Here is a 15,871-nt window from a genome sequence, read left to right as displayed (position 1 = left end):
TTATTATGTACACCATTCCAGGATGCATAGGTCAGCAGTGTGTTTGTTCTTTTCTGGTATGAAGTACATAACAGTGTCCCAACAGCCACACCCCAGCAAACAATTAGGGGGAGAGCTTCGAACTGGCTTCTCTGAATTCTACCCCTTCCCTCTGAAACTCCAGAAGATAAAACCATGAAGTCTAGCAGAATAAACACAGCAGCTAAAGCCTGCACAGTGCAGAGTAGTAAAAAGTCTAAATACAACATGGATACATGCTTAAATGCAATCTAAGCAATTCGATTCTTCTACAAGGTTTACTTTTTAATTTAAAGAATACATGTTTTTGTTACATACATTTAAAAAGCTCTTCTCTACCTACATTTACTCAAAAGCCCAGTGGTGTGCTCAAGCACTCTGGCTTTGTCAGGACTCCTGCAGTGCCCAACTCCAGTGAACATATCTCGGTCTACGTGAATAGCTCTCCCAAGAGGTGTCCAGTGTGCAGACTGCATGACGGTATATGGAGCCCCTGGCTGGAATCCTGGCTTGCTACTTACCAGCTGTGTGTACTCAGGGAAGCTTTCTTCTTCTTTAAGCCTCATGTTCCTCAACTGTAGAGAGGGGATGCTAATGGTACCTCCCTCTTAGGATTGCTATGAGGATTAAATAAGGTCAGCTAATTAAGGACATGGTAATAACTGGAAGGTATATTGATAAAAATAACAAATGGGTACTAAAGTCCTGATACTCTAAGTTCCCTATTTCTCTGGTATTCAGCTGCAGAGAACACTTCTGTGATAGTAGTAAATGAGCATAGGGCAGGAGCACATTGCCACCACGCAACAGCAACATTGTTTTTCAAGGCTCTAATTTGATGTAGTTTTATGAATCTTGGCTCCTAGAAAGCTCTTTCAAGGTGCCAGGCTTTTATGTTACCAGTCTTCCCCCTTAGATCTGCTGCAGACCTGACATCGCTATGTACCCAGTGCTGCCTGACTTGCCTTGCCTCTGGCCACATAGCCCCTTTACTTCAGTTCTCCCACCCCAATGACTGCCCACCATGGAGACTTTACATGAACCTTAAATAGAGTTAGGACCCAGGGAAGGTGGGATCCTGGGATCTAACGTAGGGAGCTGTAAGTACTATAACCAAGTATACTGGGAAAGGTGGCTTCTGGGGTTCTTCCCTCCTGTCCTTGAAATCCAGGTCTGGTTCCATGGGGAGAAGCTACAGAGGTATCTTTTCAGTCAGATCCTATGGAAAATTGCAATACAGCAGGAAGATCATAGGAATGTGAGTATCCAAGGGGGAATGTGTGCAAGGGAAAGGGTAGAGGGAAAGTGGTGTAAAAACAGGGAATAATAGCAAATGAGATGGAGGAAAGAAGTGATGAGAGTCTAGAATTGTTGGAGACCATGATGACATCTGCCCTTTATCAATCTATGTCAAGGTCTAGGATCTGTTCAGAAACGGCTTCTGAGTTTATTAATCACACTCACCTTTGTACTGAGTTAGCACTGTAAATAACAAGGGTCAGCAACCTCTTATTACCTGAAGCAATGGGGGCAAACCTAAGGCACAAGTGTGAAATGAGAGACAGAGAGAGAGAAGTAGAAAAGGGAAAAAGAAGAAAACTGGAGAAAAGGAGAGAGGAAAAGGAAGGCTAAAATAAAGTTATTGCTCTTGAGGAACCAATTAACAGGCATGGTTGCCACTGCTACACATAACACGTTTTGCAGACAAGGGAGTGAAAGAGGTAAAGCCCACTGCACAGCCAGGACCCTTAATTCTGTCCCCCTCAGGCCCAGCTTTGAGATTTTGAAAGAGGCTAAAGTAGTGCTCAGAGTGCCCAGGAAGGCGGCTAGGATCCTCTTCCCTTTGCTGACACAGTACTCCCCTGTCTCTCTGACTGTGACTGAGAATGTGCCTACCAGACCTCCAACTACTGGGAGTGTAAGTAGATGGAAGGCCCAGCTCCTGTGCTCTGAAATCCATCATCATTCTTGTCCCAAGGCCAGGCTTCCCACAGGCTGCTCCAAGTCAGTGACAGAGTACAGCAGGAATTCTAGGGCAGGCCCACTTCTGGGAGACACAGGAATCTTCTGGTGATGACCTTGGCTCTCTAACGGCTTTGCTGAACCTTTCTTAGACCATGGCAGTCTAAGATCTTCCACCCATCCTTCCCTCTCTCCCTTCTTCTCCTGGGGTCAGACTTGCTTCATGAACTGATGGCTCTCCTAGCCTCCTTGGGCTCCTTCCTCATTGTCTTTCACAGGTGGTCCCTCCTAATAAAATCCTTGCATATTTATTTCCAATTTGGTGCCTGCTTCCCAGGCTAACATAATCTCTAAGCACTAGCACCCTGATCTTAGGGTCCTTTTGAACCCCATCCCAAGCTTCTTTTAGTCCTTTGGCTCTCTCAACACTTTTTCATCGTCATTGGGAGCTCAGGAACTTTCAGTGTCTTCCGGGACCACCCTGGAGTATGAGATCCTGCCAACAGCCTCTTAGGCCCATCTGCCTACACACCTCCCTCAGCCTGGCTCATCTGCCACCCAGGCAGCAAGTTTCTCAGAATCCTGCTGAACTCACTAAACTCGAGGCTTCTCTAAGAGTTCTACAGTCTCTTTGTCTGGGATTCCCTCAAAGCTTTCTGGGTGTTTCCATTACACTATTTCCATTTGGGCTTTTACTCCAGGTAGGTGGCATGTATAACAGTGAAGCAAGTTGGGGGGATGGTTCTAAAGTAAAGAGTCTTTATTTTATTTAGTTCCCTCTAAAATCTCTTCGCCCTGACTGCTGTTCAAACTTCTTGCTTCCTTTTCTTTTTGTAGGGAGAGGACACAGAAAAATGGCTATTATACATTGTCATGTACTCTTTTCTACTCTGTTTTTTAGAATAAAGTATGCTTAGCCCTCAAAGTTTGGCACTTTCTATTTAAATCTAGTGTGGAATTACAAGAAAACCTTTTTTTTCTTTCAACAAAAACTGAGTCTTAAAAATCAAAAGGTTTCAGCCTATTGTTTCTGAGCAACAATATTTAAAAATTCATTTAGAAATTCAGTTGACATTTTTTGTCTAAAGCAGCTAGCCATTTTCCCCTTGAAGTCCAGATATATACAATGATATCACTTGTTTAAGTGTGGTGATAAAATGAATGTAAAACATAATTTAACATCAAAATACTGCCCAATGTAAAATATAATTTAATATCAAAATACTGCCTGATGTAACACAAATTTATGGTTCAGTTATAGCAAATATGAAAACCTTACGGTAAGATATTCTATTACCAATTTTTTCCCCATAGTTTCTAATTCTTTCCCCTTAGTCTACATATTTTCTCTAGGCCCAATGTTTTAGTTTTATTTAAATATTATTGAACAGAGTTCTATCTCTGACAATGGCTGAGTGGGTTATTAGGGACTAATCTTGGCATTGATAACAATTGCAAAAGATGGCCAGAATAGAAAGTAAATATCTGTTTAAGGCACCAAAAAGCTGCTGAGACAGTTTATAGGGCCAGAATCCCCAAAAAGAAAAAGCCTAGAGAGGGGAGCTCAGCATTTGGTCCTCTTTTCCCTCAAGGTAGTTGCTGATTCTGAAAGTGAAAGCTGTGGCTGAGGGCATGAGAGGCTGAGCAATCTCCTCCAGCTGGAAAAAACCTACGGAGGAGGGGTGGTCCCGGGAAACACACCAGCCTTTTGTTTGGGACCCTGAAAGGCTATGCGGAGGAGTAACAGCGAACAGGAAACAGTCCAGCCCTTACAACAGTGGTTCTCAATCATGAATGCACATTAGAATTACCTAGGGAGACTGAAAAAGATATTGATGCCCTATAATTTAAAAACTATCTATGCAATTATGCTGAATGAAAAGAGCCAATCTCATGAGGATCTGCATGATTTCTATTTATATAACAATCATGGAATAACACTCATGGAGAACAGATTAGTGGTTGCCAGGGGTTAGGGATGGAGGGGAGGAGATGGGTGTGGCTATAAAGGGTGTCACAGGGAGGGATTGTACAGTTGAGCACCTTGATTGTGGTGGTGGTTATGGAAGGCTACAGATCTGGAAAAATGACATAGAGCCTCCCCCCCCACACACAGAGAACTACTGAAATCTGAATAAGCTGTATGAATTGTGCCAATGTCCATTTCTTGGTTTTCATATTGTAGTTGTGTACGATGTTGGTGTTTGGTGGGAGAGATTTGGGAAAGGGGTACATGAGACTTCCCAGTACATTTCTTTGTAACAACCTATGAATCTATAGTTACTTCAAAATAAAAGTTTAAAAAAACTACCAAAAAAATCAATGCCTCACTCCAGAGCAATTGAATCAGACCTCTGGAGTGGAGTCTAGGCACCTGCATATTTTTAAAGCTTCCATTGTGATTCTAATGTACATCTAGGGTTGAGAACCACTGCCTTACCAGCATTGTAAGGCCACTTTTAATAATTTCAGTACTTGGATTAAGGTTATCTGCCACTAGTCTAGTTTATTCCAGAGCAAGAGTAAATCCTCTATGGAAGAAGATAACATCATCAGGGTTAAAAATTGTCTCTTTAATTTTTCAAACTCAATGTCCATCAAGAAGACAAGACTTGATCTAAAACTAAGAATAAAAACAGATAATAGAAACATCCACAGAAGATCTAGATATTGAAGTTATCAGCAAAAGATTTAAAAATAACTATACTTAATGTTCATCAATGGATGAATGGATAAAGAAAATGTGAGACACACACACACATATATACACATAAATACAATGCAATATTATTCAGCTTTATAAAAAAAGGAAATCTTACCATTTGTGACAACATGGGTAAACCTGGAAAGCATTATGATAAGTGAAATAAGCCAGACAGAGAAAGACAAGTACTGTATGGTATTACTAACATGTGGAATCTAAAAAAAAAAAAAGTCAAATTCATAGAAACCAAAAGTAGAATGGTGGTTGCCATGGACTGGGGGAGTGGGGAAAATGAGAGAAAGCTGATGAAAGAGTACAGACTTTCAGTTATAAGATGAATAAGATCTGAGGGCCTAATGTATAGCATGATGATTATAGTTGATAATATTGTATAACAGAAATTTGCTAAGCATTCTCACCAAAAAAAAGGTGAGGTGATGGATGTGTTATTTAACTTGGTTATGGGAATCCTTTCACAATGCATATATATATATATATCAAATCATCACTTTAAATATATTATAATTTTACTTGTCAATTATATCTCAATAAAGCTGGAAATAAAACCATTCTTTTTTTTTTTTAACCATTCTTAAAATAGCTCTGCAAACAGAAAAAAATTCTTAAGCATTAAAAAGACAAAAAAGGGCTTCCCTGGTGGCGCAGTGGTTGAGAGTCTGCCTGCCGATGCAGGGGACACGGGTTCGTGCCCTGGTCTGGGAAGATCCCACATGTCGCAGAGCGGCTGGGCCCGTGAGCCATGGCCGCTGGGACTGCGCATCCGGAGCCTGTGCTCCGCAACGGGAGAGGCCACAACAGTGAGAGGCCCACGTACTGCAACAAAACAAAACAAAACCAAAAGACAAAAAAACCCACACCTATGCCCATCAGAGCAAAAGTACTAAGATCAAAGACAAAAATGTCTTAAAATTAAGCAGCCAGAGAATAAAAGACATAAAGGGACAGAAATAAGATTAAACAGTGTGATCCTCAACAGAATACTGAGAGTCAGAGTAAAGGTATGCTTCAAAATGCTAAAAGAAAATTACTACGAACCTAGAATTCTATACCCAGTGAAGACATCCTTCAAAAATGAAATAAAATAAGGTCATTTTCAGACTACTAGAAATTGAGAGAATCTGTCACTAAAGGAAATAAGAAAGAGTGCTCTTCAATAGAAGGAAAATAATCCCAGATGGAAATATGGGTCTGCAAGGATTGAAAAACAATAGGGTAATATGTGGGTAAGCCTACATACATGAATACTGACTGTATATGTTTTGTTGACTATACACCTTGGTAGATGCTTCAAAATATTTGTTTACATAACACTTTAAAAAGTATTCTCAAATGAAGTATATCATTTCATTTTCATAACCATTCTACAACAGGAAATCTGTATATCATTTAGGAATGTTTGGCTCCAAGTATTTGAAAAGCAAATAATAACTTAAACAAATAAAGGTTTATTTTTCTCATATAACAAGAAATATAATGTAGGTAATCCATGGCGCTTGCAGCTGCTCAATGTAATCAAGGACTCAGGCATTTTCTCTCTCAGCTTCATTATTCTTAATTTGTTAGCTCTCAGCCTTAATGGTCAACAGACGGCTGTCCCTCCAGGCAGCACATTCCCAGTTTGGGAAGGAAGAAAAGGAAAGATCAAAAGGATTCATTAGCTTTTTTGTTCCTCTTTTGAGGGAAAGCAATGCTTTCCCAAATCCGCTTAGCAAAGTTCTGCTTACACCTTATTGGCCAGAACTGTTTCACAAGGGCACCTCCAGTTGCAAGAGAGACTGGGAATTGATGGAGCCTTTCTCTTTTCAGTCTCTACTGCAGAGGAAGGCAAAAGGGAAGGGGGCTGGGAATTAGTGGGAAGTAAGTCGACCTACAGTACCTGCATGATGGATAAGGTCAATAAGCTCTCTAAATATTCACTCCACCCTCCTTTTAGTGTACCTTTTTGTATTGCAGAGGCTGGAAAGCTAAAAACAACTTTTCCCAACTAGGATTCTGTATAATTCAGGTTTTGCTAATCAGATGCACTTAATGAAGACTTGGAAGGTGGAAGTGAGTGAGGTGAAAGCCGTTCTGCTGTTCCTTTGACCCTTTCTGCTAGCAGGAATAAAGCACTGGCTTTTTCTATGACAGCATTTTAGTGGAAAGTTGTTAGCTTCATGGATAGCAATGGACCTGTTGTACCTCTACAACACACACCTCAGAGATTCGGCATAGATCTGAAATTAGCAGTGTGGTGGTGATGGCAGCAGCTACCTGACCCCAGGTATGTGCTCCTGAAGCCAACAGTTACTATGGTGATCTCCTGCTGGTGGCAGAAGTCACATCTCCATCAATACATAGTTCAGCAAAACTGTTCTGGGAGTTAATTTTGAAGCCCTAGCCTGGTACTTAACCCTTCATCTCTACCCAGAATCTTTTAAGTTTCTAATTAAATGTATTAAACACCTTTGCTTAAAATAGTTTGTTTTCCATAGTTGATCCTGACTCATATAATCTTCTACGGTCCACATCTTTAGGTTCCCAATACCCATACTTTTCATCAAATATATACTTCATTTGGAGGGGTCATTCCTTCCCCAAGATTTCACCCAGTTGCTACATTCAGTTTGAGTGATTTTTATCCCTCTCTGTCAGTTTCATATGTGGCTCCCCATGGAACCATGGTGTTAATCGCCTTCAACATTCCCAGCCTACAGTGTGAGGAAAAGAAGCAGGATGACTACAATACGAACGTAAAACCTGGAATTATCAGTGGTCCATGGCACACATGGAATCCTATTGGACAGGAATGGTGAGGACTCTCCACACTGATAGTAGAGTCAGCTCCATGGTTGAACCATCTGTCTCTTAGTCCCAGCTCTGCCCTCTGTGAGAATCTTCCCTTTATCCTCCATGTCCACATTTTATTTGGTCACTGGAGAGTATTCCACTCCTGTGCAGATTTTGTAGCCTACTTCCTACTGACATGGATTCAGAGTTCCAAGGATGGCTTTCAGGGCTAAATTGTCTGTAACTAGTTATTGGTCAGCCAGCCTTGCATTCCTTTGAAGCTTCCATGAACCTCCTTAGGAGGTTTCTTGTCAATCCCATGTGTAAGTAACCATAGTCAAAGGCTTGTTTTGATATAATCTTAAGTCCAAAGATTTTTTTTTTACCTCCAGGCCTGTGTGCTATTCTTCCCCTCAGCCCTTAGCTTCATGGCCACTGCCTTTTAGATTGGCTATTCCTAGGTCAAGTTCATCTCTATTGTAAGACTTTGTAGAAAGTGGCAGTCATTCTGAATAGGGTGTGTATTGGGGGCAGGAGTGTGAGGAGCATAACTGAATGGATCAAATTGTTGTTTTTAAACTCTCCAGGGTATTCTGAGCAACTGGTTTACTTTCCTCTAAATAATTTTCTTCAACTGAATAAATTTTCTCCACTGAAAGCATTTTTAAAAGTAAGGCCTGGATGATGTCACCAAAATGATGGTTTATGAGACCCCAGACTCCATCCTTCCACAAAGATCAACAATTAGACAGCAATTCATGAACAAAATCAGCTATGGGGAGAGATCTTAAGAAATTTCAGCAACACAGCCAAACAAAAACAGGATATAAGTGCACAAAAGAGGAAGGAAAATAGCTTCATTTTGCCTGCAGCATCCCATCCCTCAGGCTGGCACTGCTCAGCACTGGGAGTACACTTCCCAAATGGAAAAAGTTCCCCTTGTTCAGAGAGCAGAGTGAGCAACGAGGTCCCCAGCCTTTTGGGGCACCACATGAAGGACCCTCTTTAGTTTCACCTCACCCAGAGAACTGCAGATCTGAGATGTATAGAGGTAGCTACAAACAAGGAGAAAAACCAGGGGCTACCAATATCAGCCACACAGCAGGAGCAACTGCAGTTCCCAATTGCCAGCACAGCTGCCACAGAATCCCTCCAGATTTCACCACCTTCACCCCACAGGTATTCATGTGCACAGACACCAGCCATCTGAGTCTTTTCCATCTTCCTCCCGCTTGCCCCCCAACCTTTACAGGAGGCTGGAACCGGCACTGGCAGCCAGTCCAGGACTCTGTAGCTATGTGAGTACAAGACACCAGCATAGACCTCTGTAGCTGTGCCCTATCAATGTGTGCACACTCAGGGCTAGCCACTCTAGCTGTGTACCTGCATGCTGCCAGCCTGTCATCTGTCATCAGCCTCCATTGATGTTTGTGTACCTGTGGCAAGATCCTACAGTCACAGAAGTGCACACTGACCCTGTTTCCTGGCACTGGCCTGCACCATGGGACTCATCTGCAGCTTGGCCCTCCAGCTGTGTACCCGAAAACCTTAATCTGACTCCCAGCACTAGCCTCCACTTCTCCTGTGGTAAGACCCAGCAGCCACAACAGTGCATGCTAATAGCTGGGCCCTCATAGCTGCCAGTGTACCCACAGTTGGCCCTGGCCCTTTCTGCTTGCTGTGGCCCCCACTACTATGTGTGTGTCTGCAATAGGCCCCTGCCACTGTATAGGCACCTAAAGGTGGCTCCTGCAGCTGAATGTGTGCTCGCCACCAGCTCCAGCCACCACTGCTGCCTGCCTTGATCCCTAGCAACTGGACTTGGAGGTGCTACTGAGGACCCCAACAGCCTGTGAAGCCACTAGAGACTCCCACCCACTACAGCACTAACCAAGGACCACACAGTTGATGATGCTGTGGACCCCAGCAGACTGAGCCAAAGAGCCACGATGCCTCTTTGGACCTGGAGTCACCACAAACACCCGCACCTGTTGCCCTGCACCACTAGACCCCAGATCACAGCATGCTCCAGTGTGCCCCCACACACAAGTGAAGGTCTTTCCTAACTGAAGTCAGTCCATAAAGTGTGGAAGATGTGACTGCTTCTTCAAATATGCACATACCTACACAAGGTTATAGGAATCACAAAGAATCAAGGAATCAAAGCACCACCAAAGGAATGTAGTAAACATTCAGTAACTGACCCAAAAGAAATGGAGATACATGAATTACCCGACAAAGAATTCAAAATAATTGTTCTAAAAATGCTCAGAAAGCTACAAAAGGACACAGATATCCAACTTAACAACATCAGGAAAACAACATAAGAACAAAACAAGAAGTTGAACAAAGAGATAGAAAAAAAAGAACCAAGTAGAAATTTTGGAGCTGAAGAATACAATGACTAAACTGAACTGAAGAATTTATTGAGAGCCTTAACAGCAGACTTGATCAATCAGAAGAAAGAATTATTGAGCTTGAATACATGGGACTTAAATGACATGTTAGATGGTCTACACAGAAACATATAGAACATTCCATCCAAAATCAGCAGAATATTCATTCTTCGCAAGTGCAAATGAAACATTCCGTATGATAGATCATATGTTAGGCCACAAAACAAGCCTTAATAAACTTAAGAAGACTGAAATCATATCAGGCATCTTTTCTGACCATATGGGTATGAAACTAGAAATCAGTTACAAGAAGAAAACTGGAAAATTCACAAATATGTGGAGATAAAGCAACATGTTACTGAACAACCAATGGGTCAAAGAATAAATTTAAAGAGAAATCAAAAATATCTTGAGACAAATGAAAATGGAAATGCAAGATACAAAACTTAAGGGTTGCAGCAAAAGTAGTTCTAAGAGGGAAAGTCATAGTGATAAACACCTATATTAAGAAACAAGGAAAAGCTAAAATAAAGAATCTAACTTCACACCTCAAGGAACTAGGGAAAAAAGAACAAAGTTCAAAGTTAGCAGAAGGAAGGGGATAACAAAGACCAGAGTAGAAATAAACAAAATGGAGAATAGAAAATAATAGAAAAGATCAACAAAACTAAAAGTTGGTTTTTTGAAAAGATAATCAAAATTGATAAACTTTTAGCTACACTATCAATTAAAAAGAGAAAGGACTCAAATAAATAAAATTAGAAATGAAATAAGAGACATTACAACTGATACCACAGAAATATAAAGGATCATAAGAGACTAATATGACCAATTACATACCAAAAAAATAAAAATAGAACAACCTAGAAGAACTGAATAAATTTGTAGAAACATACAACTTACCAAGACGGGATTAAGAGTAAAAATCCTGAACAGACCAATACAAATAAGGGGATCAAAGGAGTAATCAGAAATCTCCCAATACAGAAAAGTCCAGCACCAGATGGCTTCACAGGTACCAATTCTCATCAAACTTTTCCCCAAAAAAACCTAAAGAGGGAACACTCCCAAATTCACTTTTTTGAGGCTAGCATTACCCTGATACCAAAGCCAGATAAGGATACTATAAGAAAAGAAAGTACAGGCCAATATCCCTGATGAACGTAGATACAAAAATATTCAACAAAATACTAGAAAACCAAATTCAATACACATTAAAAGGATTATACAACATGATTAAATGAAATTTATTCCTGGGATGCAAGAATGATTCAACATATGCAAATCAACAGATGTGATAAACCACATTAAAGTCTTTTAAATTAATTAATTGTTGTGTTTGTTTGGATGCGTTGGGTCTTCATTGCTGCATGCGGACTTTCTCTAGTTGTGACAAGTGGGGGTTACTCTTCATTGTGGTGCACAGGCTTCTCACTGCGGTGGTTTCTCTTGTTGAAGAGCATAGGCTCTAGGCACACGGGCTTCAGTAGTTGTGGCACGCGGGCTCTAGAGTGCAGGCTCAGTAGTTGTGGCACATGGGCTTAGTTTCCCTGCGGCATGTGGGATCTTCCTGGACCAGGGCTTGAGCCTGTGTCCGCTGCACTGGCAGGCAGATTCTTAACCACTGTCCCAAGCCACATTAATTAAATGAAACACAAAAATCAAATGATCATCTCAATAGATGCAGAAAAAGCACTTGACAAAATGCAATATTCTTTCATAATAAAAACTCTCAACAAACTGGGAACATATCCAATATAATAAAGGCCACATGTGACACACCCATAGCTAATATCATTGTCAATGGTCAAAGACTGAAAGCTTTCCCCTAAGATCAAGAACAAGACAAGGGTGCCCACTCTCACTACTTCTTGTCAACATAGTACCAGAAGTCCTAGCCAGAGCAGTTAGGCAAGAAAAAGAAATAAAAGGCATCCAAACTGGAAAAGAAGACGTAAAATTGTCTCTGTTTGATGGTAATAGGAAAATCCTAAAGACTGAACCAAAAAGCTGTTAGAAGCAATTAAATGAACTCAGTAAAGTTTCAGGACAAAAAAATCAACATACAAAACCCAATTTATTTCTATATAGTAACAATGAACTATACAAAAAAGAAATAACAAAAACAATCCCATTTATGATAACATCAAAAACAATAAAAATACTTAGGAATAAATCTAACCAAAGAGATGAAAGATCTATACACTGAAAATTATAAGATGCTGATGAAAGAAACTGAAGGAGACAGAAATAAATGGAAAGATATCTTGTGGTCATGGATTGAAAGAGTTAATATTTTTAAATTGTCTATACTACCCAAAGCCATCTATAAATTCAATGCAATTCCTATCAAAATTTCAATGGCATTTTCCACAGAAATAGAAACAACAATCCAAAAGACCCTAAACGGCCAAAACAATCTTGAGAAAGAATAAATCCGGCAGCATCACACATCCTGATTTCAAACTATATTACAAAGACATAGTAATTAAATCAGTATGGTACCAGCATAAAAACAGACACATAGATCAATGGAACAGAATTGAGAGCCTAGAAATAAACCCATGTATATATGGTCAACTAACATTTGACAAGGGATTCAAGAATGCTTAATGGGGAAAAGATTATCTCTTTAATAGATGATGTTGGGAACACTGGATATCCACATGCAAATGAATGAAAGTGGATCTCTATTTTACACCACTCACAAAAATTAACTCAAAATGGATTAAGGACGTAAATGTAAGACCTTAAACCATAAAACTCCTAGAAGTAAACGTATGGGAAAAGCTCCTTGACATTGGTCTTGGCAATAATTTTTTGGATACGACATCACAAGTATAAGCAACAAAAGCAAAAGTCAACAAGTGGAACTACATCAAACTAAAAAGCTTCTGCAAGGCAAAAAGAAACAACATGATGAAAACGCAACCTACAGAATGGGATAAAATATTTGCAACCATATATCTAATAAGCAGTTAATATCCAAAACACATAAGGAACTCATACAACTCAATAGCAAAAAAACAAATAATCCAAATTTTAAAATGAGCGAAGGACCTAAACAGACATTTTTCCAAAGAAGACATACAAATAGCCAAAAAAGGTACATGAAAAGGCACTCCGTGTCACTAATCATCAGGGAAATGCAAATCAAATCCACAATGAGATATCACCTCACACCTATTAGAATGGCTATTATAAAAAAAAAGACAAGAATGTCAATGTTTGCTGTTTTCTATTTTCTCAACCATGTGTTTGGTCGTGGAAGGCGACAGGAGAAGAGAATCAGCTCAACAGCAAGATTGGCTTGCAGACATTAGCACATGAAAGCTGTATTGATGTCTGTGGCTCTGGAAAGGCTGTGAGTTCTCCTGTTTCCTTTTAGCATCACCAGCATGTCTGTCACAAGGTCAGCCCTTTCCAGAAGGAGTTATAAAAGAGGGTTTGCAGAAGCTGATTTTTTTCTCTCTCCAATTTTCATTCCAAACAGGAGTAAAAATATCTTACACCATAACAACTAAGTGATTGAACACAATAGTTGGTTTTATATGTATTATCTTATACAATGCTTACAAGAAACTTATGAGGCAGGTACAATTAATATTCTCATTTTGTAAATGGAAAAAATACTGAGACTCAGATAACATTTCATGGGTTCACTCCCACTGACAAATGCATAAGCATGTAGGGATGGCCATGGCTGTTAGTTTACAAACCTATGACAAATGCGTAGTGATGTTTTAGAGGAATTACATATATCTCAAAGCATTGGTTTACTTCACATTACTAAATTAAGTTTAGAAAATTCTACAACATCTATTTTCAACTTAATACAGCTCATAACAATGTTTATAAGAATTGCGCTTGTTTCTGAGTACTACTTACTTGGTGACTTCTACACATTGTTTTGAGTAGTTGCTTAAAGGTTTAAAAGTTTTTTAAAAAAATATGTGAGCATGGTTAAACGATCTTAACTGTAGAGGAAATGCTTGTGAAATAGTAGAGAAGCAATAAGATAGAGACCCAAACCATCAGAGAACACCAAAGAATGAAAGGAAAAGTCAGACATGGGGTAAGAAGAGCAACATGATGTGAAATTTATCACAGACAAGTTCCAGGTGAGAATAACCAATAAGCAATAATTAGTCAGGAAAAGCCCTGACTTAGGGAATATGAATTCTAAATGTGAGAGCACAACGTGAAACATTAAGAATAGGAGTTAAACTCGTTGCAGATACTCACTAGATGCCATAATGATGGAAAGGTTTTACCTAACCCTGGTGTGAGAACACCCACAAGAGCTGTTCATGCACGAAGTAACAAAAATTACAGAGATCCTGCTAGTGAGTCCACTTCACAATGACTTTCAAATCAAAGACACTACTTTTGGTCCTTGGCTTCTTTCAATGTTCTATCTAAGAAAAATACAACTTTATTATGTTTGTAAGAAAATAGATGCACATTTAAAACAAAGTAAGGCCTGACCTAATATTTTCCCATTATTCTCTATTACTTCTTGTCTTATTCAAAGTTACTAACTCAGCTATTCAGTGTCGTACAAAATGAAGACCTCCAGAAATTGCCAGGTTCAATTCAACCTTCCCTGCCAAGGGGTCAACTTGATCTTATTAGCACACTGTATTACACAGAAACAAGAATAAAAGTCGTAAAACATCATTACAAGGCAACTAGCAAGATTTTTAAAGACCTCAGAGAGATGTGAGCAATATCTTATTACTATATACCTACCACCCTTGCATTCAGATGGTGGTAGAAACCCCAGGATGAGTGTTTAAAGAGGTCAAGAGTAGGGCATAAATAGGAATTAGGCAGACTGGCTGAGTGAAACCATTAACAAAGGGTGGTCAAGTGTTAGATCATTTATCCCTCTGAACAGCCTGTTCTACACTGTTCAAAGTACTTACAATCAGTTATTTTAATTAACCTGCAAAACAGTTTCCTGTGGACTAGGTTGGAGAGGAAATTATTGTAAAAGTATATTTAAAACTGTTAAATTCAGCTGCAAAGGTTAATTATCATAATTTTACAAATGAAGAAACTGAGACAAACCCTGTTTTAACTCCTGGCTCTGTGCTCTTTTCACACCATCCCAATAACTCCCTACCAGGAACAAACTTGGCCCTCTATATCTTGGCAATACACATCAAAAAACCCCAAGCAGATTGTTCTAAGGTAGTAATCATGGATATATGTAAAATTTATCTAATGATCCCACTGAAGAGCTGTTGAAGTCAAAAGATCAGAGCTAATATATATATCTACCAAAGATGGAAAATTAAATTACATGGGGAAATGTCATGGTGGTAGGAAAAGAAAACACACACATATTGTAAAAAAAGTAAAGTGTATAAACATAATACTGTATATCAAATTGGCGTTAAAATCAATGCACATGCATACTCTTAAATATATATTTATTAACTAAGCTCTGTCATAAGCAACAGTAACATCAACAATAGCATTTTTGTTCACAACCAAATCTCACGTGAGCACACTTAGTACCAAGATTTTCATCTCTAATACTATTCTCCCTTAAAACGAACCAGGATTCTTGAAGGATAGTTGACTCCATAATTTGGGGGCAGGAAAAATTATGTTGGGTCTGAAACATCAGGTTGATGCCAGAAATCAAGGATGCAATGATAGTAGTGTTTAGAGGACAAAAGAAACCATATAAAGGAGCTTCCCCTGAACAGGTTGTGGACATTTAAGCATCCAATAAGAAGTGGTAATTAATCAAAAATAATGGTTATTAGAACAATTAAGACTGTAAAAGTCTATGAGTTCATAGTGAAGCTGAAAAATAAATGCTTATTAAAAGTGATAAAAATAATATAGTTGCCATACAGAAGAATAAAGTTTCAATTTACTTTATTAATTTAATAAGTAGAGAGGTATTGATCTATACAGCTTTTTAAAAATTACATACTATAAAGTATATATATGTTGTGTGTATATATATGTATATATATTTTTC

The sequence above is a fragment of the Phocoena phocoena genome, chromosome 14 (assembly GCF_963924675.1).
Source record: "Phocoena phocoena chromosome 14, mPhoPho1.1, whole genome shotgun sequence".
NCBI lineage: Eukaryota > Metazoa > Chordata > Mammalia > Artiodactyla > Phocoenidae > Phocoena > Phocoena phocoena.
This window is presented reverse-complemented; position numbering follows the sequence as displayed.